Source organism: Lathamus discolor, unplaced genomic scaffold, assembly GCF_037157495.1.
Source record: "Lathamus discolor isolate bLatDis1 unplaced genomic scaffold, bLatDis1.hap1 Scaffold_72, whole genome shotgun sequence".
Taxonomy (NCBI): Eukaryota; Metazoa; Chordata; class Aves; order Psittaciformes; family Psittacidae; genus Lathamus; species Lathamus discolor.
The window spans coordinates 1,333,006-1,358,718 of NW_027069386.1; the positions used below are offsets into that span (position 1 = coordinate 1,333,006).

The window sequence follows — 25,713 nt, forward strand, 5'->3', positions numbered from 1 at the left end:
CCAGGATGGGGAAGGGGACGGGATGGGAGCTGCTCCTTGCCTATTCCCTATGGCTGGAATCCCATCTCCCCCTTACTTTTGCGCGACGAAGCAGTGAGCGGCTGGGAGGACCCATTGAGGGGTGATCATAGAATCATAGAATCATAGAATAGTTAGGGTTGGAAAGGACCTTAAGATCATCTAGTTCCAACCCCCCTGCCATGGACAGGGACAACCTAACCGCATGGGGTGATGGCAAGCAAGTGGGGCTCCTCAAATCCCACCTCCCCCTTGGTGTGACCGTGGCTGGGAACAGCAGCATCTCCCTGTGGAATACCAGGAACCTTGGAGCCTGGAGCCACTCACCCACAGCTGTCCCAGGAGCCTTGCACCAGCCAGGCCGAGGCCAGCAGGATGATGACACGGAGCAAAGCCATCGCTGCCACCACCGCTAAGAGTGACACCAAGGAGGTGACACCAAGGAGCTGCAAGCACCACTGCGCCCAAAGCGCAACTGCCCCGGGGATACGGGTGCTGGATGCAGGTCCCTTGGAGCTGGGGCTGATGTCATAGAGAGGCAGGTTCCATGGGGGGAGCTCCATGGGGAGGGGGGTGGGTCAGGGGTGTCGATGGGGGCTTCCATAGGGAGATGGGGGGGGTTCTGATGCGCTTGGGATACTCTGAATCCCTATGGGATGCTCTGGAGCTCTGTATGATGTATGGGGTTTTGGGCAGTAACCTTGGGCAGTTAACCCCTAGGGTTAACTCCGGTTAGAGGTAACCCTAACCATAACCCTAACCCTAACCCTAACCCTAACCCTCAGCCTGGGATTAAACCTGACCCTAGGGTTAATTCCGATCAGGGTTAATGCAAACCCTAAGCATAACCCTAACCCTGGGGTTAACTCCACTCCTAGGGTTAACTCCGGTTAGAGGTAACCCTAACCCTAACCCTAACCCTCAGCCTGGGATTAAACCCGCCCCTGGGGTTAATTCCGATTAAGGTTAATGCTAAGCCTAAGCCTAACCCTAACCCTGGGGTTAACTCCACCCCTAGGGTTAACTCCGGTTAGAGGTAACCCTAACTTTAACCTTAACCCTAACCGTAAACCTAACACCAACCCTAACCCCTAACCGTAACCCTGACCCTAACCCTAAACCCTACCACTAACCCTAATCCTAACCCAGCCTAACCATAACCCTAACTTAATCCTGACCGTAATCCTAAACCCTAACCCTGGGGTTAACTCCGCCCCTAGGCTTAACTCTGGTGAAAGTTAACCCTAAACCTAACCCTAATCCTATCCCTAAACCTAATCCTAACTGTAACCCTAACCGGAACCCTAAGGCTCAACCTGGTGTTAACTCCACCCCTGGAGTTAACTCTGGTTACGGTTAACCCTAACCCTATCCCTAACCCTAACACATAACCCTAAACCTAACCCTGTACCTAACCCTGACCCTGACCCTAACCCTAAACCTAACCCTAATTCGGAACCTAACCCTAACCGTGATCCTAAGCCGTATAATATTCCTGGACCACGACCTGCCGTATCCAACACTTGTGGGGCTCGGCATTGGCCCAAGCCACGTCCATGATTCTGAGCATCAGGAACCAATCCGTGGTGAAGCTGGGAGGGAGTGGAAGAGCAGGGATTGGAGCCATAGGACAAGGGCTGATGGGTTCCGAGAGGGAATTGCAGGCTGGAGATAAGGAAGGGATTCCCTAAGAGGGTGCTGGGGCACTGGGATGGCATGGATGGAGAAGGTTTGGATGCTCCATCCCTGGCAGTGCTGCAGGCCAGCTTGGAGCAAGCTGCTCTATGGAAGGCATCCCTGCCCATGGCAAGGGGTTGGAAGTGGATGATCTCAAGCTCCTTTCCAACTCAACCCACTCCATGATCCATAACCACTGCATTCCATTCCATTCCATCCCATTCCATTTTAATCTCTTCTAATCCATTCTATGGAGAAGAGGGATGGGAAGGAGCCACATTGCGGCTGCTTCCCAAAGGAAAGCAGCGTGCCTTAGGCTCAAGGGCGCTCAAGCTGGAAGCAGCCTTCTCGTGAGCGCTCTTCCCAGTGCATCCAGGATGGGGAAGGGGACGGGATGGGAGCTGCTCCTTGCCTATTCCCTATGGCTGGAATCCCTTCTCCCCCTTACTTTTGCGCGACGAAGCAGTGAGCGGCTGGGAGGACCCATTGAGGGGTGATCATAGAATCATAGAATCATAGAATAGTTAGGGTTGGAAAGGACCTTAAGATCATCTAGTTCCAACCCCCCTGCCATGGACAGGGACAACCTAACCGCATGGGGTGATGGCAAGCAAGTGGGGCTCCTCAAATCCCACCTCCCCCTTGGTGTGACCGTGGCTGGGAACAGCAGCATCTCCCTGTGGAATACCAGGAACCTTGGAGCCTGGAGCCACTCACCCACAGCTGTCCCAGGAGCCTTGCACCAGCCAGGCCGAGGCCAGCAGGATGATGACACGGAGCAAAGCCATCGCTGCCACCACCGCTAAGAGTGACACCAAGGAGGTGACACCAAGGAGCTGCAAGCACCACTGCGCCCAAAGCGCAACTGCCCCGGGGATACGGGTGCTGGATGCAGGTCCCTTGGAGCTGGGGCTGATGTCATAGAGAGGCAGGTTCCATGGGGGGAGCTCCATGGGGAGGGGGGTGGGTCAGGGGTGTCGATGGGGGCTTCCATAGGGAGATGGGGGGGGTTCTGATGCGCTTGGGATACTCTGAATCCCTATGGGATGCTCTGGAGCTCTGTATGATGTATGGGGTTTTGGGCAGGAACCTTGGGCAGTTAACCCATAAGGTTAACTCCGGTTAGAGGTAACCCTAACCATAACCCTAACCCTAACCCTAACCCTAACCCTCAGCCTGGGATTAAACCTGACCCTAGGGTTAATTCCGATCAGGGTTAATGCAAACCCTAAGCATAACCCTAACCCTGGGGTTAACTCCACTCCTAGGGTTAACTCCGGTTAGAGGTAACCCTAACCCTAACCCTAACCCTCAGCCTGGGATTAAACCCGCCCCTGGGGTTAATTCCGATTAAGGTTAATGCTAATCCTAAACCTAACCCTAACCCTGGGGTTAACTCCACCCCTAGGGTTAACTCCGGTTAGAGGTAACCCTAACTTTAACCTTAACCCTAACCGTAAACCTAACACCAACCCTAACCCCTAACCGTAACCCTGACCCTAACCCTAAACCCTACCACTAACCCTAATCCTAACCCAGCCTAACCATAACCCTAACTTAATCCTGACCGTAATCCTAAACCCTAACCCTGGGGTTAACTCCGCCCCTAGGCTTAACTCTGGTGAAAGTTAACCCTAAACCTAACCCTAATCCTATCCCTAAACCTAATCCTAACTGTAACCCTAACCGGAACCCTAAGGCTCAACCTGGTGTTAACTCCACCCCTGGAGTTAACTCTGGTTACGGTTAACCCTAACCCTATCCCTAACCCTAACACATAACCCTAAACCTAACCCTGTACCTAACCCTGACCCTGACCCTAACCCTAAACCTAACCCTAATTCGGAACCTAACCCTAACCGTGATCCTAAGCCGTATAATATTCCTGGACCACGACCTGCCGTATCCAACACTTGTGGGGCTCGGCATTGGCCCAAGCCACGTCCATGATTCTGAGCATCAGGAACCAATCCGTGGTGAAGCTGGGAGGGAGTGGAAGAGCAGGGATTGGAGCCATAGGACAAGGGCTGATGGGTTCCGAGAGGGAATTGCAGGCTGGAGATAAGGAAGGGATTCCCTAAGAGGGTGCTGATGCACTGGGATGGCATGGATGGAGAAGGTTTGGATGCTCCATCCCTGGCAGTGCTGCAGGCCAGCTTGGAGCAAGCTGCTCTATGGAAGGCATCCCTGCCCATGGCAAGGGGTTGGAAGTGGATGATCTCAAGCTCCTTTCCAACTCAACCCACTCCATGATCCATAACCACTGCATTCCATTCCATTCCATCCCATTCCATTTTAATCTCTTCTAATCCATTCTATGGAGAAGAGGGATGGGAAGGAGCCACATTGCGGCTGCTTCCCAAAGGAAAGCAGCGTGCCTTAGGCTCAAGGGCGCTCAAGCTGGAAGCAGCCTTCTCGTGAGCGCTCTTCCCAGTGCATCCAGGATGGGGAAGGGGACGGGATGGGAGCTGCTCCTTGCCTATTCCCTATGGCTGGAATCCCATCTCCCCCTTACTTTTGCGCGACGAAGCAGTGAGCGGCTGGGAGGACCCATTGAGGGGTGATCATAGAATCATAGAATCATAGAATAGTTAGGGTTGGAAAGGACCTTAAGATCATCTAGTTCCAACCCCCCTGCCATGGACAGGGACAACCTAACCGCATGGGGTGATGGCAAGCAAGTGGGGCTCCTCAAATCCCACCTCCCCCTTGGTGTGACCGTGGCTGGGAACAGCAGCATCTCCCTGTGGAATACCAGGAACCTTGGAGCCTGGAGCCACTCACCCACAGCTGTCCCAGGAGCCTTGCACCAGCCAGGCCGAGGCCAGCAGGATGATGACACGGAGCAAAGCCATCGCTGCCACCACCGCTAAGAGTGACACCAAGGAGGTGACACCAAGGAGCTGCAAGCACCACTGCGCCCAAAGCGCAACTGCCCCGGGGATACGGGTGCTGGATGCAGGTCCCTTGGAGCTGGGGCTGATGTCATAGAGAGGCAGGTTCCATGGGGGGAGCTCCATGGGGAGGGGGGTGGGTCAGGGGTGTCGATGGGGGCTTCCATAGGGAGATGGGGGGGGTTCTGATGCGCTTGGGATACTCTGAATCCCTATGGGATGCTCTGGAGCTCTGTATGATGTATGGGGTTTTGGGCAGGAACCTTGGGCAGTTAACCCCTAGGGTTAACTCCGGTTAGAGGTAACCCTAACCATAACCCTAACCCTAACCCTAACCCTAACCCTCAGCCTGGGATTAAACCTGACCCTAGGGTTAATTCCGATCAGGGTTAATGCAAACCCTAAGCATAACCCTAACCCTGGGGTTAACTCCACTCCTAGGGTTAACTCCGGTTAGAGGTAACCCTAACCCTAACCCTAACCCTCAGCCTGGGATTAAACCCGCCCCTGGGGTTAATTCCGATTAAGGTTAATGCTAAGCCTAAGCCTAACCCTAACCCTGGGGTTAACTCCACCCCTAGGGTTAACTCCGGTTAGAGGTAACCCTAACTTTAACCTTAACCCTAACCGTAAACCTAACACCAACCCTAACCCCTAACCGTAACCCTGACCCTAACCCTAAACCCTACCACTAACCCTAATCCTAACCCAGCCTAACCATAACCCTAACTTAATCCTGACCGTAATCCTAAACCCTAACCCTGGGGTTAACTCCGCCCCTAGGCTTAACTCTGGTGAAAGTTAACCCTAAACCTAACCCTAATCCTATCCCTAAACCTAATCCTAACTGTAACCCTAACCGGAACCCTAAGGCTCAACCTGGTGTTAACTCCACCCCTGGAGTTAACTCTGGTTACGGTTAACCCTAACCCTATCCCTAACCCTAACACATAACCCTAAACCTAACCCTGTACCTAACCCTGACCCTGACCCTAACCCTAAACCTAACCCTAATTCGGAACCTAACCCTAACCGTGATCCTAAGCCGTATAATATTCCTGGACCACGACCTGCCGTATCCAACACTTGTGGGGCTCGGCATTGGCCCAAGCCACGTCCATGATTCTGAGCATCAGGAACCAATCCGTGGTGAAGCTGGGAGGGAGTGGAAGAGCAGGGATTGGAGCCATAGGACAAGGGCTGATGGGTTCCGAGAGGGAATTGCAGGCTGGAGATAAGGAAGGGATTCCCTAAGAGGGTGCTGGGGCACTGGGATGGCATGGATGGAGAAGGTTTGGATGCTCCATCCCTGGCAGTGCTGCAGGCCAGCTTGGAGCAAGCTGCTCTATGGAAGGCATCCCTGCCCATGGCAAGGGGTTGGAAGTGGATGATCTCAAGCTCCTTTCCAACTCAACCCACTCCATGATCCATAACCACTGCATTCCATTCCATTCCATCCCATTCCATTTTAATCTCTTCTAATCCATTCTATGGAGAAGAGGGATGGGAAGGAGCCACATTGCGGCTGCTTCCCAAAGGAAAGCAGCGTGCCTTAGGCTCAAGGGCGCTCAAGCTGGAAGCAGCCTTCTCGTGAGCGCTCTTCCCAGTGCATCCAGGATGGGGAAGGGGACGGGATGGGAGCTGCTCCTTGCCTATTCCCTATGGCTGGAATCCCTTCTCCCCCTTACTTTTGCGCGACGAAGCAGTGAGCGGCTGGGAGGACCCATTGAGGGGTGATCATAGAATCATAGAATCATAGAATAGTTAGGGTTGGAAAGGACCTTAAGATCATCTAGTTCCAACCCCCCTGCCATGGACAGGGACAACCTAACCGCATGGGGTGATGGCAAGCAAGTGGGGCTCCTCAAATCCCACCTCCCCCTTGGTGTGACCGTGGCTGGGAACAGCAGCATCTCCCTGTGGAATACCAGGAACCTTGGAGCCTGGAGCCACTCACCCACAGCTGTCCCAGGAGCCTTGCACCAGCCAGGCCGAGGCCAGCAGGATGATGACACGGAGCAAAGCCATCGCTGCCACCACCGCTAAGAGTGACACCAAGGAGGTGACACCAAGGAGCTGCAAGCACCACTGCGCCCAAAGCGCAACTGCCCCGGGGATACGGGTGCTGGATGCAGGTCCCTTGGAGCTGGGGCTGATGTCATAGAGAGGCAGGTTCCATGGGGGGAGCTCCATGGGGAGGGGGGTGGGTCAGGGGTGTCGATGGGGGCTTCCATAGGGAGATGGGGGGGGTTCTGATGCGCTTGGGATACTCTGAATCCCTATGGGATGCTCTGGAGCTCTGTATGATGTATGGGGTTTTGGGCAGGAACCTTGGGCAGTTAACCCATAAGGTTAACTCCGGTTAGAGGTAACCCTAACCATAACCCTAACCCTAACCCTAACCCTAACCCTCAGCCTGGGATTAAACCTGACCCTAGGGTTAATTCCGATCAGGGTTAATGCAAACCCTAAGCATAACCCTAACCCTGGGGTTAACTCCACTCCTAGGGTTAACTCCGGTTAGAGGTAACCCTAACCCTAACCCTAACCCTCAGCCTGGGATTAAACCCGCCCCTGGGGTTAATTCCGATTAAGGTTAATGCTAAGCCTAAACCTAACCCTAACCCTGGGGTTAACTCCACCCCTAGGGTTAACTCCGGTTAGAGGTAACCCTAACTTTAACCTTAACCCTAACCGTAAACCTAACACCAACCCTAACCCCTAACCGTAACCCTGACCCTAACCCTAAACCCTACCACTAACCCTAATCCTAACCCAGCCTAACCATAACCCTAACTTAATCCTGACCGTAATCCTAAACCCTAACCCTGGGGTTAACTCCGCCCCTAGGCTTAACTCTGGTGAAAGTTAACCCTAAACCTAACCCTAATCCTATACCTAAACCTAATCCTAACTGTAACCCTAACCGGAACCCTAAGGCTCAACCTGGTGTTAACTCCACCCCTGGAGTTAACTCTGGTTACGGTTAACCCTAACCCTATCCCTAACGCTAACACATAACCCTAAACCTAACCCTGTACCTAACCCTGACCCTGACCCTAACCCTAAACCTAACCCTAATTCGGAACCTAACCCTAACCGTGATCCTAAGCCGTATAATATTCCTGGACCACGACCTGCCGTATCCAACACTTGTGGGGCTCGGCATTGGCCCAAGCCACGTCCATGATTCTGAGCATCAGGAACCAATCCGTGGTGAAGCTGGGAGGGAGTGGAAGAGCAGGGATTGGAGCCATAGGACAAGGGCTGATGGGTTCCGAGAGGGAATTGCAGGCTGGAGATAAGGAAGGGATTCCCTAAGAGGGTGCTGATGCACTGGGATGGCATGGATGGAGAAGGTTTGGATGCTCCATCCCTGGCAGTGCTGCAGGCCAGCTTGGAGCAAGCTGCTCTATGGAAGGCATCCCTGCCCATGGCAAGGGGTTGGAAGTGGATGATCTCAAGCTCCTTTCCAACTCAACCCACTCCATGATCCATAACCACTGCATTCCATTCCATTCCATCCCATTCCATTTTAATCTCTTCTAATCCATTCTATGGAGAAGAGGGATGGGAAGGAGCCACATTGCGGCTGCTTCCCAAAGGAAAGCAGCGTGCCTTAGGCTCAAGGGCGCTCAAGCTGGAAGCAGCCTTCTCGTGAGCGCTCTTCCCAGTGCATCCAGGATGGGGAAGGGGACGGGATGGGAGCTGCTCCTTGCCTATTCCCTATGGCTGGAATCCCATCTCCCCCTTACTTTTGCGCGACGAAGCAGTGAGCGGCTGGGAGGACCCATTGAGGGGTGATCATAGAATCATAGAATCATAGAATAGTTAGGGTTGGAAAGGACCTTAAGATCATCTAGTTCCAACCCCCCTGCCATGGACAGGGACAACCTAACCGCATGGGGTGATGGCAAGCAAGTGGGGCTCCTCAAATCCCACCTCCCCCTTGGTGTGACCGTGGCTGGGAACAGCAGCATCTCCCTGTGGAATACCAGGAACCTTGGAGCCTGGAGCCACTCACCCACAGCTGTCCCAGGAGCCTTGCACCAGCCAGGCCGAGGCCAGCAGGATGATGACACGGAGCAAAGCCATCGCTGCCACCACCGCTAAGAGTGACACCAAGGAGGTGACACCAAGGAGCTGCAAGCACCACTGCGCCCAAAGCGCAACTGCCCCGGGGATACGGGTGCTGGATGCAGGTCCCTTGGAGCTGGGGCTGATGTCATAGAGAGGCAGGTTCCATGGGGGGAGCTCCATGGGGAGGGGGGTGGGTCAGGGGTGTCGATGGGGGCTTCCATAGGGAGATGGGGGGGGTTCTGATGCGCTTGGGATACTCTGAATCCCTATGGGATGCTCTGGAGCTCTGTATGATGTATGGGGTTTTGGGCAGGAACCTTGGGCAGTTAACCCATAGGGTTAACTCCGGTTAGAGGTAACCCTAACCATAACCCTAACCCTAACCCTAACCCTAACCCTCAGCCTGGGATTAAACCTGACCCTAGGGTTAATTCCGATCAGGGTTAATGCAAACCCTAAGCATAACCCTAACCCTGGGGTTAACTCCACTCCTAGGGTTAACTCCGGTTAGAGGTAACCCTAACCCTAACCCTAACCCTCAGCCTGGGATTAAACCCGCCCCTGGGGTTAATTCCGATTAAGGTTAATGCTAAGCCTAAGCCTAACCCTAACCCTGGGGTTAACTCCACCCCTAGGGTTAACTCCGGTTAGAGGTAACCCTAACTTTAACCTTAACCCTAACCGTAAACCTAACACCAACCCTAACCCCTAACCGTAACCCTGACCCTAACCCTAAACCCTACCACTAACCCTAATCCTAACCCAGCCTAACCATAACCCTAACTTAATCCTGACCGTAATCCTAAACCCTAACCCTGGGGTTAACTCCGCCCCTAGGCTTAACTCTGGTGAAAGTTAACCCTAAACCTAACCCTAATCCTATACCTAAACCTAATCCTAACTGTAACCCTAACCGGAACCCTAAGGCTCAACCTGGTGTTAACTCCACCCCTGGAGTTAACTCTGGTTACGGTTAACCCTAACCCTATCCCTAACCCTAACACATAACCCTAAACCTAACCCTGTACCTAACCCTGACCCTGACCCTAACCCTAAACCTAACCCTAATTCGGAACCTAACCCTAACCGTGATCCTAAGCCGTATAATATTCCTGGACCACGACCTGCCGTATCCAACACTTGTGGGGCTCGGCATTGGCCCAAGCCACGTCCATGATTCTGAGCATCAGGAACCAATCCGTGGTGAAGCTGGGAGGGAGTGGAAGAGCAGGGATTGGAGCCATAGGACAAGGGCTGATGGGTTCCGAGAGGGAATTGCAGGCTGGAGATAAGGAAGGGATTCCCTAAGAGGGTGCTGGGGCACTGGGATGGCATGGATGGAGAAGGTTTGGATGCTCCATCCCTGGCAGTGCTGCAGGCCAGCTTGGAGCAAGCTGCTCTATGGAAGGCATCCCTGCCCATGGCAAGGGGTTGGAAGTGGATGATCTCAAGCTCCTTTCCAACTCAACCCACTCCATGATCCATAACCACTGCATTCCATTCCATTCCATCCCATTCCATTTTAATCTCTTCTAATCCATTCTATGGAGAAGAGGGATGGGAAGGAGCCACATTGCGGCTGCTTCCCAAAGGAAAGCAGCGTGCCTTAGGCTCAAGGGCGCTCAAGCTGGAAGCAGCCTTCTCGTGAGCGCTCTTCCCAGTGCATCCAGGATGGGGAAGGGGACGGGATGGGAGCTGCTCCTTGCCTATTCCCTATGGCTGGAATCCCTTCTCCCCCTTACTTTTGCGCGACGAAGCAGTGAGCGGCTGGGAGGACCCATTGAGGGGTGATCATAGAATCATAGAATCATAGAATAGTTAGGGTTGGAAAGGACCTTAAGATCATCTAGTTCCAACCCCCCTGCCATGGACAGGGACAACCTAACCGCATGGGGTGATGGCAAGCAAGTGGGGCTCCTCAAATCCCACCTCCCCCTTGGTGTGACCGTGGCTGGGAACAGCAGCATCTCCCTGTGGAATACCAGGAACCTTGGAGCCTGGAGCCACTCACCCACAGCTGTCCCAGGAGCCTTGCACCAGCCAGGCCGAGGCCAGCAGGATGATGACACGGAGCAAAGCCATCGCTGCCACCACCGCTAAGAGTGACACCAAGGAGGTGACACCAAGGAGCTGCAAGCACCACTGCGCCCAAAGCGCAACTGCCCCGGGGATACGGGTGCTGGATGCAGGTCCCTTGGAGCTGGGGCTGATGTCATAGAGAGGCAGGTTCCATGGGGGGAGCTCCATGGGGAGGGGGGTGGGTCAGGGGTGTCGATGGGGGCTTCCATAGGGAGATGGGGGGGGTTCTGATGCGCTTGGGATACTCTGAATCCCTATGGGATGCTCTGGAGCTCTGTATGATGTATGGGGTTTTGGGCAGGAACCTTGGGCAGTTAACCCATAAGGTTAACTCCGGTTAGAGGTAACCCTAACCATAACCCTAACCCTAACCCTAACCCTAACCCTCAGCCTGGGATTAAACCTGACCCTAGGGTTAATTCCGATCAGGGTTAATGCAAACCCTAAGCATGACCCTAACCCTGGGGTTAACTCCACTCCTAGGGTTAACTCCGGTTAGAGGTAACCCTAACCCTAACCCTAACCCTCAGCCTGGGATTAAACCCGCCCCTAGGGTTAATTCCGATTAAGGTTAATGCTAACCCTAAGCCTTACCCTAACCCTGGGGTTAACTCCACCCCTAGGGTTAACTCCGGTTAGAGGTAACCCTAACCTTAACCCTAACCCTAACCCTAACCCTCTGCCTAGGATTAAATCCGCCCCTAGGGTTAATTCCGATTAGGGTTAATGCTAACCCTAAGCCTAACCCTAACCCTGGGGTTAACTCCACCCCTAGGGTTAACTCCGGTTAGGGGTAACCCTAACTTTAACCTTAACCCTAACCGTAACCCTAACACCAACCCTAACCCCTAACCGTAACCCTGACCCTAACCCTAAAACCTACCACTAACCCTAATCCTAACCCAGCCTAACCATAACCCTAACTTAATCCTGACCGTAATCCTAAACCCTAACCCTGGGGTTAACTCCGCCCCTAGGCTTAACTCTGGTGAAGGTTAACCCTAAACCTAACCCTAATCCTATCCCTAAACCTAATCCTAACTGTAACCCTAACCGGAACCCTAAGGCTCAACCTGGTGTTAACTCCACCCCTGGAGTTAACTCTGGTTACGGTTAACCCTAACCCTATCCCTAACCCTAACACATAACCCTAAACCTAACCCTGTACCTAACCCTGACCCTGACCCTAACCCTAAACCTAACCCTAATTCGGAACCTAACCCTAACCGTGATCCTAAGCCGTATAATATTCCTGGACCATGACCTGCCGTATCCAACACTTGTGGGGCTCGGCATTGGCCCAAGCCACGTCCATGATTCTGACCATCATGAACCAATCCGTGGTGAAGCTGGGAGGGAGTGGAAGAGCAGGGATTGGAGCCATAGGACAAGGGCTGATGGGTTCCGAGAGGGAATTGCAGGCTGGAGATAAGGAAGGGATTCCTTAAGAGGGTGCTGGGGCACTGGGATGGCATGGATGGAGAAGGTTTGGATGCTCCATCCCCGGCAGTGCTGCAGGCCAGCTTGGAGCAAGCTGCTCTATGGAAGGCATCCCTGCCCATGGCAAGGGGTTGGAAGTGGATGATCTCAAGCTCCTTTCCAACTCAACCCACTCCATGATCCATAACCACTGCATTCCATTCCATTCCATCCCATTCCATTTTAATCTCTTCTAATCCATTCTATGGAGAAGAGGGATGGGAAGGAGCCACATTGCGGCTGCTTCCCAAAGGAAAGCAGCGTGCCTTAGGCTCAAGGGCGCTCAAGCTGGAAGCAGCCTTATCCTGAGCGCTCTTCCCAGTGCATCCAGGATGGGGAAGGGGACGGGATGGGAGCTGCTCCTTGCCTATTCCCTATGGCTGGAATCCCTTCTCCCCCTTACTTTTGCCTGACGAAGCAGTGAGCGGCTGTGAGGACCCATTGAGGGGTGATCATAGAATCATAGAATCATAGAATCATAGAATAGTTAGGGTTGGAAAGGACCTTCAGATCATCTAGTTCCAACCCCCCTGCCATGGACAGGGACACTTCTCACTAAACCATCCCACGCAAGGCTTCATCCAACCTGGCCTTGAGCACTGCCAGGGATGGAGCACTCACAACCTCCCTGGGCAACCGATTCCAGTGTCTCAGCACCCTAACAGGAAAGAATTTCCTCCTTGTATCCAATTTAAACTTGCCCTGTTTAAGTTTTAACCCATTACCCCTTGTCCTGTCACTAGAGTCCCTGACAAAGAGTCCCTCCCCAGCATCCCTATAGGCCCCCTTCAGGTACTGGAAGGCTGCTCTTAGGTCTCCACGCAGCCATCTCTTCTCCAGGCTGAAAAGCCCCAACTTCTTCAGCCTGTCTTCATACGGGATGAGGGACCCCCCGCAGATGTGCGAGAATGCGGTGGCTGTGGGGAACTGGATGCTGAGCATCCGTGGCCAGGCGCCCTGGTGCGCATCCATGCCTGCGACGATGCGCGACATCCCGTAAGAATCAGCCATGGGACGGGTAGCGCAGGTCCCTCTTGAAGCAGAAGCCCAACACTTGATGCTTAGGGATGAAGGGCGAGCATTGTCCCGCCCCATTGGGTGCTGCAGGGAAAAGGGACCCTACGCAGTGTCCCAGAGAAGAGCATCATCCTCCCTCCTAGGGTTCTGCAGGACAAAGGACCCTACGGGGTGCCCCATAGCTGTGCTGTGCCACCGCATGGGCTGATGGCAAGCAAGTGGGGCTCCTCAAATCCCACCTCCCCATTGGTGTGACCGTGGCTGGGAGCAGCAGCATCTCCCTATGGAATACCAGGAACCCTGGAGCCTGGAGCCACTCACCCACAGCTGTCTCAGGAGCCTTGCACCAGCCAGGCCGAGGCCAGCAGGATGATGACACGGAGCAAAGCCATCGCTGCCACCACCGCTAAGAGTGACACCAAGGAGGTGACACCAAGGAGCTGCAAGCAAGGAGCTGCAAGCACCACTGCACCCAAAGCGCAACTGCCCCGGGGATACGGGTGCTGGATGCAGGTCCCTTGGAGCTGGGGCTGATGTCATAGAGAGGCAGGTTCCATGGGGGGAGCTCCATGGGGAGGGGGGTGGGTCAGGGGTGTCGATGGGGGCTTCCATGGGGAGATGGGGGGGTTCTGATGCACTTGGGGTGCTCTGAATCCCTATGGGATGCTCTGCTTGTGGGATGCTCTGAATCCCTATGGGATGCTCTGCTTGTGGGATGCTCTGAATCCCTATGGGATGCTCTGCTCATGGGATGCTCTGAATCCCTATGGGATGCTCTGCCTGTGGAATGCTCTGAATCCCTATGGGATGCTCTGCTGATGGGATGCTCTGAATCCTTATGGGATGCTCTGCTTGTGGGATGCTCTGAATCCCTGTGGGATGCCCTGCTTGGGGGATGCTCTGAACACCTGTGGGGATTTAAGGTCCCTTGCACCCCACACCACGCTGTCTGACTGTAAAGTACCATCTGCATTTGGCTGCAGAAGAGCTCTCAGCACTGAGTCAGGCCCAGGAGCAGGTGCAGACATTTGTGCAGAACATCCTGTCTCTGCTGCTGGCCTCGCCAGAGGCCACTGGAGACCGCTGAGGGCAGGTCAGGCCTGGAGAACAGCCAGGATCAAGGGCAGCAGCGCCACCTCCTCTGAAGGAAGCCCAAGGGCTGAGGCTCTGCAGTCTCTCCTTTCCCCTGCACCACCCTTGGCTTTCAGCCCCACAGCAGAGCCCTTCTGCAGCCGCTTCTCAGCTCTTGTTGTTCGCTGGCAGCTTCCAAAGGCACTTGTGCCTCTGCCGGAGCCGGAGCAATGGCCCAGCCCGTGCTGCGGTGTGTGGGGCGCTCTGATGGCACCATCAAGGGAGTGCAGGGCTCGGCAGCGCTGGCAGGAGCAGAGCTGTGGGGCCTGACCCTGCTCCCGGGGCAGACGCGGGTGAGCTCCAGCACTTGGGGTTTTGGGCAGGAACCTTCGGCTCCGCCTCCCCCTCAGCCTGCACGGCCGCCATGACACCGGGCGGCGCCGCCGGATGACGTCAGAGCTGGCGGACGGAAGGGAGGGGGGGAAGGGTCCGGGCGCTCGGCGTCTGTGGTAGCCTCGGGCGGGGGATGTGGAGAGGAAAGGGCGGGATGGAGCCGGGATGGAGCCGGGATGGGGCCGGGATGGGGCCGGGATGGGTCCGGATGGAGTTGGATGGAGCCGTGATCGGAGCGGATTGGAGCCGGGCAGGAGCGGGGTGAGCGGGGCTGTGGCAGGGATTGAGTGGGAAGGGCAGGGGCTGGGCTGGGCTGGAGCCGGGGGGCAGGGGTCGGGAGCAGGGATGCAGTGGGGGGGTCAGGGCTGTGGGGCGGGGTGGAGCGGGGTGGGCAGGGGGCACAGCAGGGGTGCAGTGGGGTGAGGTGGGCTGGGCTGTGCCAGGAGCGCCCGGGAAGCGGGGCCGGACCCAGCAGGGGAAGTGCAGGCAGGGCTGGAGCCCACGCTGCGCATGCTGGGGATGGCGGCGGGCCCAGTGTGTCCCAGCAGGGCTCGGCTAAGGAGCCCCCGCCGTGCTGGAGCAGCGCTGTCTGCGGTGCTGAGCAGTGTAAAGGACGTGTGTGGAGGGTTAAAGGGTCGGTGGCAGAAGGAAACAGTTGCGGTGCAGGCTGGTTTCCTGGCCCTGAGGATCCGTTCCCGAGATGTGGAGTACATCTTTGTGCGTTGTAAAATGTTGTTGTATCCAAATGCAATTCGTCATTCTTGAATTGTGTGACACGATAATGACTGTGGAAATGATGAAAAGTCGTGTTTGGCACCTGTTTGATAGGCATATTCTTAATGCATAGAGAAGCTGAGATAAGCTGAAGCAATGGCTGTCTTGGTTTAGCCCTTTGCAGGACATCTGGCATGTATTCCGATGGCTGCAGTGAAACAAGAGGCTGGCTCCAATGTGCCATTCGGGTGGAGAGGCTTCCCTGGGACTCCCTCCTACCACATAGCATTGATGTGTGATGCTAAAGCTGTTTCCCTGGAACACATGGGAGCCAGACTTGAGTGAGGAAGGTCAAAGTGATATGAAAGCGGCAGTGCTCATCTCAAGCTTTGTTCACAGTTGTGCAACAGGAGCATAAGTTGGAACTGGGATGGTTGTCAGGACCTTGATCATTCCCAATGTGAAAATCATGCCATTATGAATAACACTTCAAGGAATCTGGTGTTCTCTCTTTAAGAGAAACCAATGAAGACAGGAATCCCATTCAAAGACCTTATGTCTCAATGCATTCTTCTGTTCAGAAACATTATTGTCTGCCTTTTTGCTTTTCTTCTTTCCAGAGCACAGTGGAGAAAGCGGTGGCTGGCTCTGTCCCAGTTGCTCAGATGATCCCACTTGGAATCCCTCTTCCAGGGAAGGATAAGCATGCAGTAGCCACAAATACTCTTATAGAAATGAACTCGGGTCTGAGTAAGAGCTTTGAATCCAGGTGAAAACTTCACTTATGTGTTCATGTGGATTATTAAGCCTCGAGACTGCAAAAAGCCGTGTGTGTAAGTATAGTATATTTTACTAATTTCTCATACGCATCCTCTGTGGATCATTGGCCTTCACCCCCAGCCCAGGAGATAAACATCTGAGGCTGAGAGAGCTGAGCTTGTTGAGCCTGGAGAAGAGAAGGCTTCTTAAGGGGAGACCTTAGAGCAGCTCCCAGGGCCTAAAGACGCGATGAGAGACCTGGAGAGGGGCTTTGGGCAAGGGCCTGTAGGGACAGGACAAAGGGAATGTCTTTAACCTATGAAAGGGGAGATTGAGATGAGCTCTTAGGCAGAAGTTCTTCCCTGTGAGGGTGCTGAGGTGCTGGCACAGGGTACCCAGAGAAGCTGTGGCTGCCCCATCCCTGGCAGTGTTCAAGGCCAGGTTCGACGCAGGGGCTTGGAGCAAGCTGCTCTAGTGGAAGGTGTCCCTGCCCGTGGTAGGGGTTGGAACTGGATAAGCTTTAAGGTCCTTTCCAACACAAACTAGCCTGGGATTCTGTGATTTTGTTCAATACCTTTAGCACTGGATGTAATTATTAAATGATGGGCAAAATGAACCACAGCATCCTTCAACTGCCATATATGTTAGTAAGGGTAAGACTGGAAAACTAAATTGTGTTTTCTTCTCCAGTGTCAGGAAACATGACCGAATTCAGGTTCCTCTTCATCCTGCAAAAACAACCACCGCATCTTTAGGACCTGCGCATGCATCTTGTTCCAGTGCTAACTAGTGCAGTTAGTTAGGAACTACTGCTTGTGTCATAGCTGTAGAAGATCCATCATGCCTCAAACCTTGCATGGTGACAGGTGTGGGCGTATATGTAAGAGATCCAAGTTTTTCCAGTGATGCCTGTAAGCGTCTTCTCTCTGGCTTTTTAATTTTACTGAAAACTAACTTAGTATCTTTCTGGCCTAGTTTAGTTGTCAGTAAAGTCACTCTTCCCAGTTGTTTTCCTATTTTCTCAATAGCCTTTGAGCTGTAAGGATCAGTACCAGCAGCTGCAACTATCAGCTGCTGTGTCTCAGTTTTGTGACTTTGTGACTTTGCTGCTGCAGACTGTCACCAGGAAAATACTGAAAACCTCTTGTTAGCCTTACTGACATGGTGTGATGTGGCTTTTTCTTCAGATGGCACCACATCTTGAATGCAGACATCTGCTACCAGTAAATACACCCGTTGCATTGGATGGGAGTCAGCAACTGCTGCACAGGTGCATCCCCAAACCAACATCTGCATAAAGGTAATTGAGAATAAATCTAACAAAAGAGGAGTTTACCTCCTGGCATGCATGTTTCTAACAGGTGACTTCATTAAAACTAGTTTGATCCAGCTTGGGTTTCTCTAATTACATTGTGACAGCTTTAAGGGTTAGCAGAATTCAAACCACCTTGACTAGAAATAAGCATTAAAGGTAAACCACATAAGCTCAGGAAGGCATCTTGAAAATCACAGGAGGTAGCAGTCTGAAAGACAGGACGTGCATTGTGTTCAGTAGGGAGGTATTCTGTGATTTTATCATTATGGCCTTACTATTACTGAGCATTTTAAGTTTATTAAATAGGTTCTCATTACTCTGCTTCCCTCCGTTGCTTGTAAGTGCTTGGCACAGATGGGCTGGCAAGATTGGGGCAGTGGGGAGATGCACAGAATGCTCAAGCACAGCATTAGTCAGCGATCCAAAAGTGCTGGTGGGCTTAAGTAGCCAAAATCTACCCTCCAGAATACTCCCTACATAAGGGCATGGGGACCCACGTAGGGGCTGTCCTCCACCCTTCCACTCAGGGGAAGGGGTGTGAGAAGGAGCCAACTGACACTGCATGTCCACAGTTGGTAGATTATAGACACTGCCCCAAACTAGGTGTTTCCTGGCATTCCTGATGCTGGTGCAAAGGCAGTCCTGAACTATTTGGTGGCAACCATCAAAAGAGCAGACTCGTGATTCTTGGCTCTGGTGGGATCTCGCTTGTGAGATACAGTGAGTGTGCTCGGGCACCCTCAGGGCGATAAGAACCATTTTCCTTGCAGATACTGGACTTGCTGTTTTGTGTGAGTGCAGTGACTAAGCAAACTGGCGCTAGTCTATAGAAAGATCTGCAGGTATTGATGCTGGATCTGCTGAGGGAACTGTACCATAGTTGAAAATGAATTGGCACCAACATGCATGGATTTGTGCTGGGCAAGCACTATGGCCTAATGTCCTGGGTTCAGCAGTAGCAGTCATTTTTCTCCTCAGTAGCTAGTGCAGCACTGTGTTTTGATTTTTTGGCCTGGGAACGGTGTTGATAACGCCAATGTTTTTAGTTTCTGCTCAGGTGTTTGCTCCGGCCAAGGACTTTGTGAGCCTCCTGCTCTGCCAGGGAGGAGGGGAAGCTGGGAGGAAGCAGAGACTGGACACCTGATCCAAGCTGGCCAAAGAGGTATTCCATACCACAGCACGTCATGCCCAGGATGTAACGGAGAGTTACTCGGAAGGGCTGGGACTGCAGGGTTGGAGGAGGTATCGGTGGGTGCTTGGCTGGGGGGAGTGGGGCGAGTTATTGGTCGCCTGGTGTTGAGGTGTTGTAATCTTTCCTCTTGTTATTTCCTTTATCATTATTATTATTGGTGGTAGCAGTAGTGATTTGTGTTATACCTTAGTCACTAAACTCTTCTTATATCAGCCCGTGGGAGTTGCATTCTTTTCGATTCTCCTCTCTGACCCTCCGGGAGCAGGGGGAGGGCAAGAAGTGGGGGGAGTGAGAGAGCAACTGCATGATTTATGGGTGACTTTGTTTAAACCACACGTGTGATCATTTTGTGGAGTAGCCTGTCTGTCAGCAGAACACTTGTGTACCCAGTAACCTCCCTGGCACTCTTACAGACACCAGGTCCTGCTGCATTCCCCAAGGTGGAACTAGACGTCTGCAATAAAGGAGCTCCCATGTACACGATTGACAGTGATTTGAAGATGATACAAATGATAATTTAGATGATGACTTAGACAATGAGTTTGCCTCCCAATATCTGTTTGATGCCTACAGGAAAGCTGGAGGGGGCATGTAGTGATCAGCCAAGTGGGAACGGCTTTAAGTTGACAGAGGGGGGTGAATAAGATGAGAGCTTAAGAGGAAGTTCTTCCCTGTAAGTGTGGTGGGACACTGTCACAGGCTGCCCAGAATGAAATCCATCTGGCAGCAGTTTTTTCCTGGTTCAAGGCCTACAAAGAGGCAGCTCTGCCTGGATTTACCACTGATTTAATAGAGATTAACCCATGGCATGGGGGTTGGAACTAGATGATCTTAACGTCCTTTCCAACACTAACTATTCTGTGATTCTGTGATTTGATGAGAAGGAGAGAAATTCTTTTTAATAAGTGTCAGGATTGAGAAAATGCTCCCTGCTCGTGGCAAAATTGGAGTATAATAACCCCAGTTTGGCTGCTGTGACCCCCGGAACATCCTCAGGAGTCCCGGAGCATCCTGGGGATACCACTAGAGAATCCCAGCGAATGGCTGTAGCACCTCCGGAGTACCCCATGGACCCAGCCCGAGCTCATGCATCACAATGACCTTGGGGACATGGGACCACAGGGGTGGCTGATTCTGGAACGCTCCGTGTTCAGGTGTGCAAGGCCACGGAACCCCACGGAACCCTTCATCAGAGGCACCGGGAGACGACAGCTGCCCCATGGAGCACAAGCTACCGGTGGAGGAGGCAAGAGCAGCTCCTCTGGTGGTTCCCGTCTTGGTGCCTCGGAGCCGGTGCCACCTGTGGAGACAGGAGCGTGGAACGAGGTGGGTGGCGATGGTGATCTTGGGGTGCTTTAGGAGTTGCCAAGAACACCTCAAGTGACTTCCCCAGAGTGGCTGCTTTGGACTGGTTGTGCGAGTTGCACTGGCTGAGCTGGCAGCGGAGCGCTGCAGCTGCTGAGGGATGATCCTGGGATCTGGCCTCATTTTTTGTGGGGAGAAGAGGGGCCTGGGGGGATGGGACAAGGGGGAAGGGCTTTAACTGACAGAGAGGGGAGACTGAGAGGAGATCTTAGAAGTTGTTCCCTGTGAGGGTGGTGGGACACTGGCACAGGGTGCCCAAAGGAACTGTGACTGCCCCATGGCTGGCCGTGTTCAAGGCCAGGTTGGCTGGGACTTGGAACAAGCTGCTCTAGTGGAAGGTGTCCGTGCCTGTGGCAGGGGTTGGAGCTGGATGAGCTTTAATGTCCATCCCAACCCAAAGCATTCCATGTTTCTGTGACACCCTCAAGTCCCCAGCGCTGCCGGGTGGCAGGAGCTGCCCCTCAGGAGCTGTGCGCTAACGTCTCCTTTCTCCTGCAGGCTGCATGCTCGCTCCCTGCTGCTCCGCTGACCTCAGGCCAGTGTCAGAGTGACTCGTCTCGGGCATGGGCTGCACCGTGTGCCTGCCAGTTCCACTGCTGCAGGGAGGCAGAGCTGTCATCTGGGAATACAAAACTGCCCAGCAGGAGGGAGCCATCCGCAGTTATGCTTTCGATGGAGCCAGCACCTACAAGAGCCACGTGAGGTTCAACAGAATGAACTTCTCGCTGCAGATGGTGCTGCAGTGGGGGGAGCACTGGCTGTAGCGCTTCAGGTCCCAGCTGGAGGCCACGGGCTGGCTGCAGCTGCACGTTGTGGGTGAGTGATGAGATAGAAACATTTTTCCTCCACAGTCAGAGAGCTTGAAGGTGCTCTGGGTCCGAGACCTGGGGAACTGTGGCTTTGAACGCTTTGAACTCCGTGTCTCCCAGAACCACTTTCCAAGACAGAAACTGTGGACAACTCATCCATGAAGGTAGCTTTTTGCTTGGAGGGTGTTTGGGGGGGTTAAATTCAGTCTGGGTGCAGACACTGTGTATTCTCTTCTGCAGAGATGCAGCAAACGTGGTGCTGCCCATGATGCTGGCAAGCATCATGGTGGGCTCACTGGCAGGTGAGTGTTAGGCCTGGCTCTTGCCCTGGCTTTTTGGCCACTGCAGTGGGCGCTGCATGCGAGGAGGGATGTGGGAAGAGGCTCTGCGCTGGCTGAGGTGACGTGGTCATGCTGGGACCTGGGTTTCCCCCCCAGGAACCCTGTGGGGAGGGACTGGGGCTTTGCCACTGCTGTCCTTGCAAAGCAGGGCATCCCCTATCCAAGGAGGTTGTGTTGTTCTCTGCTCCTTTCCAGCTTCTGCCTAGGACAGCCCTTAGGTGCAGCCCAGCAGTGCTGCTCTGCCTCTTTTGCTGCAGGGACTCGGTCCACCGTTTCCTGTATTCCAGACTGGGAAATGCTCTGTGTGGTCTGGGAAAGCCTGAGAGTCCCCTTTCAATTGTCCTTTGGAGGTCATCCTCTCCTCAACATGCTGTTGATTCCTGAATCCTGGAATCCCTGACTTGCTTGAGCTGGAAGGGACCTTAAAGCTCACCATTTCCAGCCCTTGCCACGGGCAGGGACACCTTCCACTAGAGCAGGTTGCTGCAAGTCCCTGCATCCAACCTGGCCTTGGACACTGGCAGGGATGGGGCAGCCACAGCTTCTCAGGGCACCCTGTGAGGGCTGGGGCATCCCTGTCCCCACGAGGCACACAAGGAGGGTGTTTGAGTCAGCGTTTGAGTCTGTGTTTGACTCTGCGTTTGACTCTGCTTTGATTGAAGAGTTTGTGTGGGTGTGTTCTGTGACAGCACCGCTGCTGCCTTTGGAGCTGTGCCTCCCATGTCCCTCCTGTCCCCTCTCCCTTCTCCTCATGGACTCTCTGTGCCCAAGGCTGCAACCCAGGGGCAGGTTCCTGAGGCTCCTGGCCTCCTCCTCTGCTGCTGGAGCTGAGCCAGAGCCCTCGGCCTTTGCTCACCCCCCCGTCTCTTGGGTGTTGCTGGGCACACAGGAGCGCTGGGACGGAGGGGGCTCTCTCCATGTGGTTCAGTGTCTATGAAAGAGGCAACTTGAACATGAAAGTGCTTTTTGTTCCGTCAGGGCCAGTTTGAATAGGTCACAGGAAGAGCCATGCTCAGCAAAACCTCATTCTACTATGAGAAGGTGGTGGGGGTATACAGACCCAAGTGACTGGTATGGTTTTAATTCCTGTATTAGGAATTTCCTGCTTCCTCATGCTCTGGGTTCCATTCCCGTGGTTTTCCCTTTCATAACAGTGAGTACAGTGAGCAAGCAGTGATAGAGAATCCAGGGCCATGTTTCCTCCAGTGTCCTGGAGGACCCACAAGCTGTTGTAATTCCTTCCTAGACTGGGGCATCTGCCCTTGTTCTGTTTTTCTGAAGGTGTCTGCAGCAATCACTGCACTGCTGCTGTCCACCAAGTACCCCCTGATTTACTGGTTTCTGCTTGGTTCCTGACATTCCTTAGGTGGAACTTCAACTTCTGCACCACGCAGTGCTCACCACACTTGTGGTTGCTGTAGTTCTTTGGGGCACTCTCCTCTGATTAAGACATCATCTATATATTGGTACAGTTTCGCCTTCTGAGGAAGTGAGACCTCATGTGGGTTTGTGGTGCTCATGGGAGGGAGCTGAGTCCCCTTCCAGCCCTTCCAGTCCCCTGAATCCCTTCCTTCAGCAGGGGTAAAGGAGCTCCCAGCCTGTCCTGGCCTGCCTGTCCTGTTTGATGAGGGGACAAGAAAAAGGCTGCCCACAGCTGTTGATGTGTCACCTTCCCTGGAGGTATTTAAAAGACGTAGATTTGGGACTTGTGGACATAGCTTAGTGCTGGACTTGAGAGTGCTTGGTTAACGCTTGGACTCGATCTTAAGGGTCTTTTCCAACATAAATGCTCTGTGTGCTCTGGGAAAGCCTGAGAGTCCCCTTTCAATCCTCCTTTCGAGGTCATCATGATTCTACAAAATCTTGATTTTTAGATCCAACTCTGTCTCTCAGCTGAGAAATGACACTGCAGGAAGGCAGTGTGTCCCCCAGCTGAGGGATGGAACATGGGTGTTTTTTAAGGCATGAATGCATGATTCTAATTCTTAGTGAAAAGCAGAAAATATTTATTAATTATGCTGGCACCTATTGGGTAAGCTTTTCTGAATGAGCATCTCTACTCCCTGCTGAAGGGTGAAACCTAGACAGATAAGAAAAAGGCAGTAATGAGCATAGGCTGGCCCAGTTCCAGAGCTAGGTAACACAGCCAAAACACAGTAAAACAAAACTACCAGCTTAACCTCACAGGAATGCTAGCAATATTAGAGAGTCTTCAGCAGAGGTGCACTGAAACTGAGGTTACTGAATTTTAATTTCTTTCTTTAATCAAATGTATCTGAAGTCATCATCCCCGAATAGCAAAACATATCAATAGCCAACCAGAAGATCATGCACAAAAGACAAAAGGTCACACTGCTCAAAGTCTGAGAGGCTTTATGCATGCTCGTGCCACATTCTTCAATCTTCAAAGGGGGTCATTCCTATCAATTCAGTAAAGACAGTAACGTGTGAATCTGATGCTACTCTGACCCCTCTTCCACCTTCAACAGCAGCTCTAAAAGCTTAATCAGTAAAACTGAAGCAAAAAGGCACCTCCACTCCTGCCAAACAGCCAGCCTGTGCCTGAACTCAATTTTCAAACCAGAGGCATCGCTGTATGTTAGCCACTTTAATCGATTCAAGTTTATTTTCAGAATATACATCTACCTTCAGTGAACTGCAAAGCACAAACAGAATAAAAATGCTGACAGAGACAGCAGCCTGTAAGTGATACAGACAACTGAAAGAACAAACTCAACAGATTATAATAATAACTTTATTTCCATAGCAGATGAAGGGGTTTTCCTTCATAATTTGCCATAACAGGAAGAACAATAATGCTTGTAAAACTACTAATCCAGAAATCCATCCTATTTGTCCGTCGTATTTGAAAAATGGTGGCAGTCAGGTGAAGTTCCCAACAAGTCGAAAAAGGGTAATAAAACGCCATTTTCAAGAAGGTATCGCTACATCCGGGCGTGAGGCGCGGAACTCCTGTTGGCGGGGGGGTTGAGCTTAATTTGTGTGTGAAGGCGGCTTGCGAGCAGCGCAAGGGTAAGCACAGGGCACATGGGGAAGGACCGATGGACACTGCAGCTCTCCTGGCTCTGCCATGAGCTCCAAAGAGCTGAGAACTTCTCCCTGCCTCGGTACTCTTCAGGTTTTCGGTCATCCAAAGAATGGTTTACACCCCAAATAAAAACCTTCAGCAATGTTATGCCAGTAAATAAATAACACAGTCAAAATGATTCTGAGGCCATGCTGAGCCTGTCTTGTGCCGCCCAGACTCCTGTGAGTCATGAGTGCCATCAGTGGTCATGATGTCCCTTCTGACCATCAGAGCTGGGCAAAGCACTGCTGCAGAGCCAGGCTGATGCCAGGGCAGCACATGGGCAGAGGTCCTGCTCCTCACAGCACACTCAGCCAGCACAAACCAGAGAAAGGAAATGCATTTCAGTGGGGGGGATTTCTATGAGAAATGCAGTGGATTTGCTCGGAGGAGCCTGTCCTAATTTTTCCCTGCCCTTTCCTTCTTTGAACAGGTTCCATGCCCACAGGCAGCAGATGTCAATGGCAGCTCCATCACCCAGGTCCTCCTCCTGCCATCTGCAGACACCCAGGTGCCAACTCTGCTGCTTCTGGCTGCCCCTGGGCACCTCCCTGGCTGCGCTCCTGGGCAGCGGCCTCATCATTGAGACAAGGAGGCAGGAAAGCACCAAATGGAATCGGTTCTAAGTAATGTGAATTTTGATGGCTTTGTAATGGAAAGTAACTGTGGTGCTGGGAGGCAGTTGACATAGTTGTAGGTCCTTAGGAGCTTAGTACAAAAAGTGTAAGAAAAGCAGAATAGAGAAACAGGACCTGGGGGTGGGGAGTATCCGGGACTCGCAGATGTCCGGGATGGGCACAGTTAAACTGACTGGTAACTAGAAGGACAGGGTAATTGCTGTGTTTGTGGTGTCAATGAACCCATGAAGCTGGTGTAAACACCTACTGGGGAGCAATATGGTGATACCCGTCAGGAGGAGCTATCCCCCGTGTGTCTCCCGGCGCCGCAATAAAGAATAGCTGCTTGCCAACTTCAGCTTTGTTGGCGAGTCTGTTCCTGGAGTTTTTTCCGAATCAACCCCCACGTGACCCCGTGCCCCACATCTGCCCCCCAAGTGACCGCCCAGATCCACAACTGCCTCACAAGTGAACCCAGAGTGACCCCCCAGACCCACAACTGTCCCCCAAGTGAACCCCCAGGCCCACAATTGCCTCCCGTGTGACCCCCCCAGACCCACAACTACCCTCCAGGTGACCACTGAGTGACCCTCCAGACCCACAACTGCCCCCCAAGTGACTCCGGAGTGACTCCCAAGACACACACCTGCCCCACAAGTGACCCCCCAGTGACCCTGCAGACCCACAAGTGCCCCCCAAGTGAACCTCCACATCCACAACTGCCCCCCAAGTGACGCCCAAGTGAAGCCCCACCACAACTGCCCCCTATGTGACCCCCAAGTGAAGCCCAAGTTACCCCCAGACC

At 53.1% G+C, this 25,713-nt stretch overlaps 1 protein-coding gene and 2 long non-coding RNA genes across 7 annotated transcripts in view; 2 read left to right on the forward strand and 1 right to left on the reverse strand.

Moving 5' to 3' along the window:
- LOC136006853 (uncharacterized) overlaps positions 1-25,713 on the reverse strand; it is a 689,445-nt gene that overhangs the window by 625,079 nt on the left and 38,653 nt on the right. The window lies entirely within an intron of this gene.
- The window catches only part of LOC136006855 (uncharacterized), a 179,966-nt gene continuing 170,547 nt past the window's right edge, over positions 16,295-25,713 (forward strand). The window contains exons 1-5 of one of the 3 annotated variants that reach the window (XR_010609289.1): positions 16,295-17,092; positions 17,369-17,481; positions 18,543-18,658; positions 19,843-20,014; positions 20,552-20,733. This is a non-coding gene — a long non-coding RNA (uncharacterized LOC136006855). The other 2 variants (XR_010609290.1, XR_010609291.1) reach the window with 2 other exon arrangements.
- Positions 20,751-25,266, forward strand: LOC136006858 (uncharacterized). The gene is made up of 2 exons (XR_010609293.1): positions 20,751-21,026; positions 21,103-25,266. It is a non-coding gene; the product is annotated as an uncharacterized LOC136006858 (long non-coding RNA).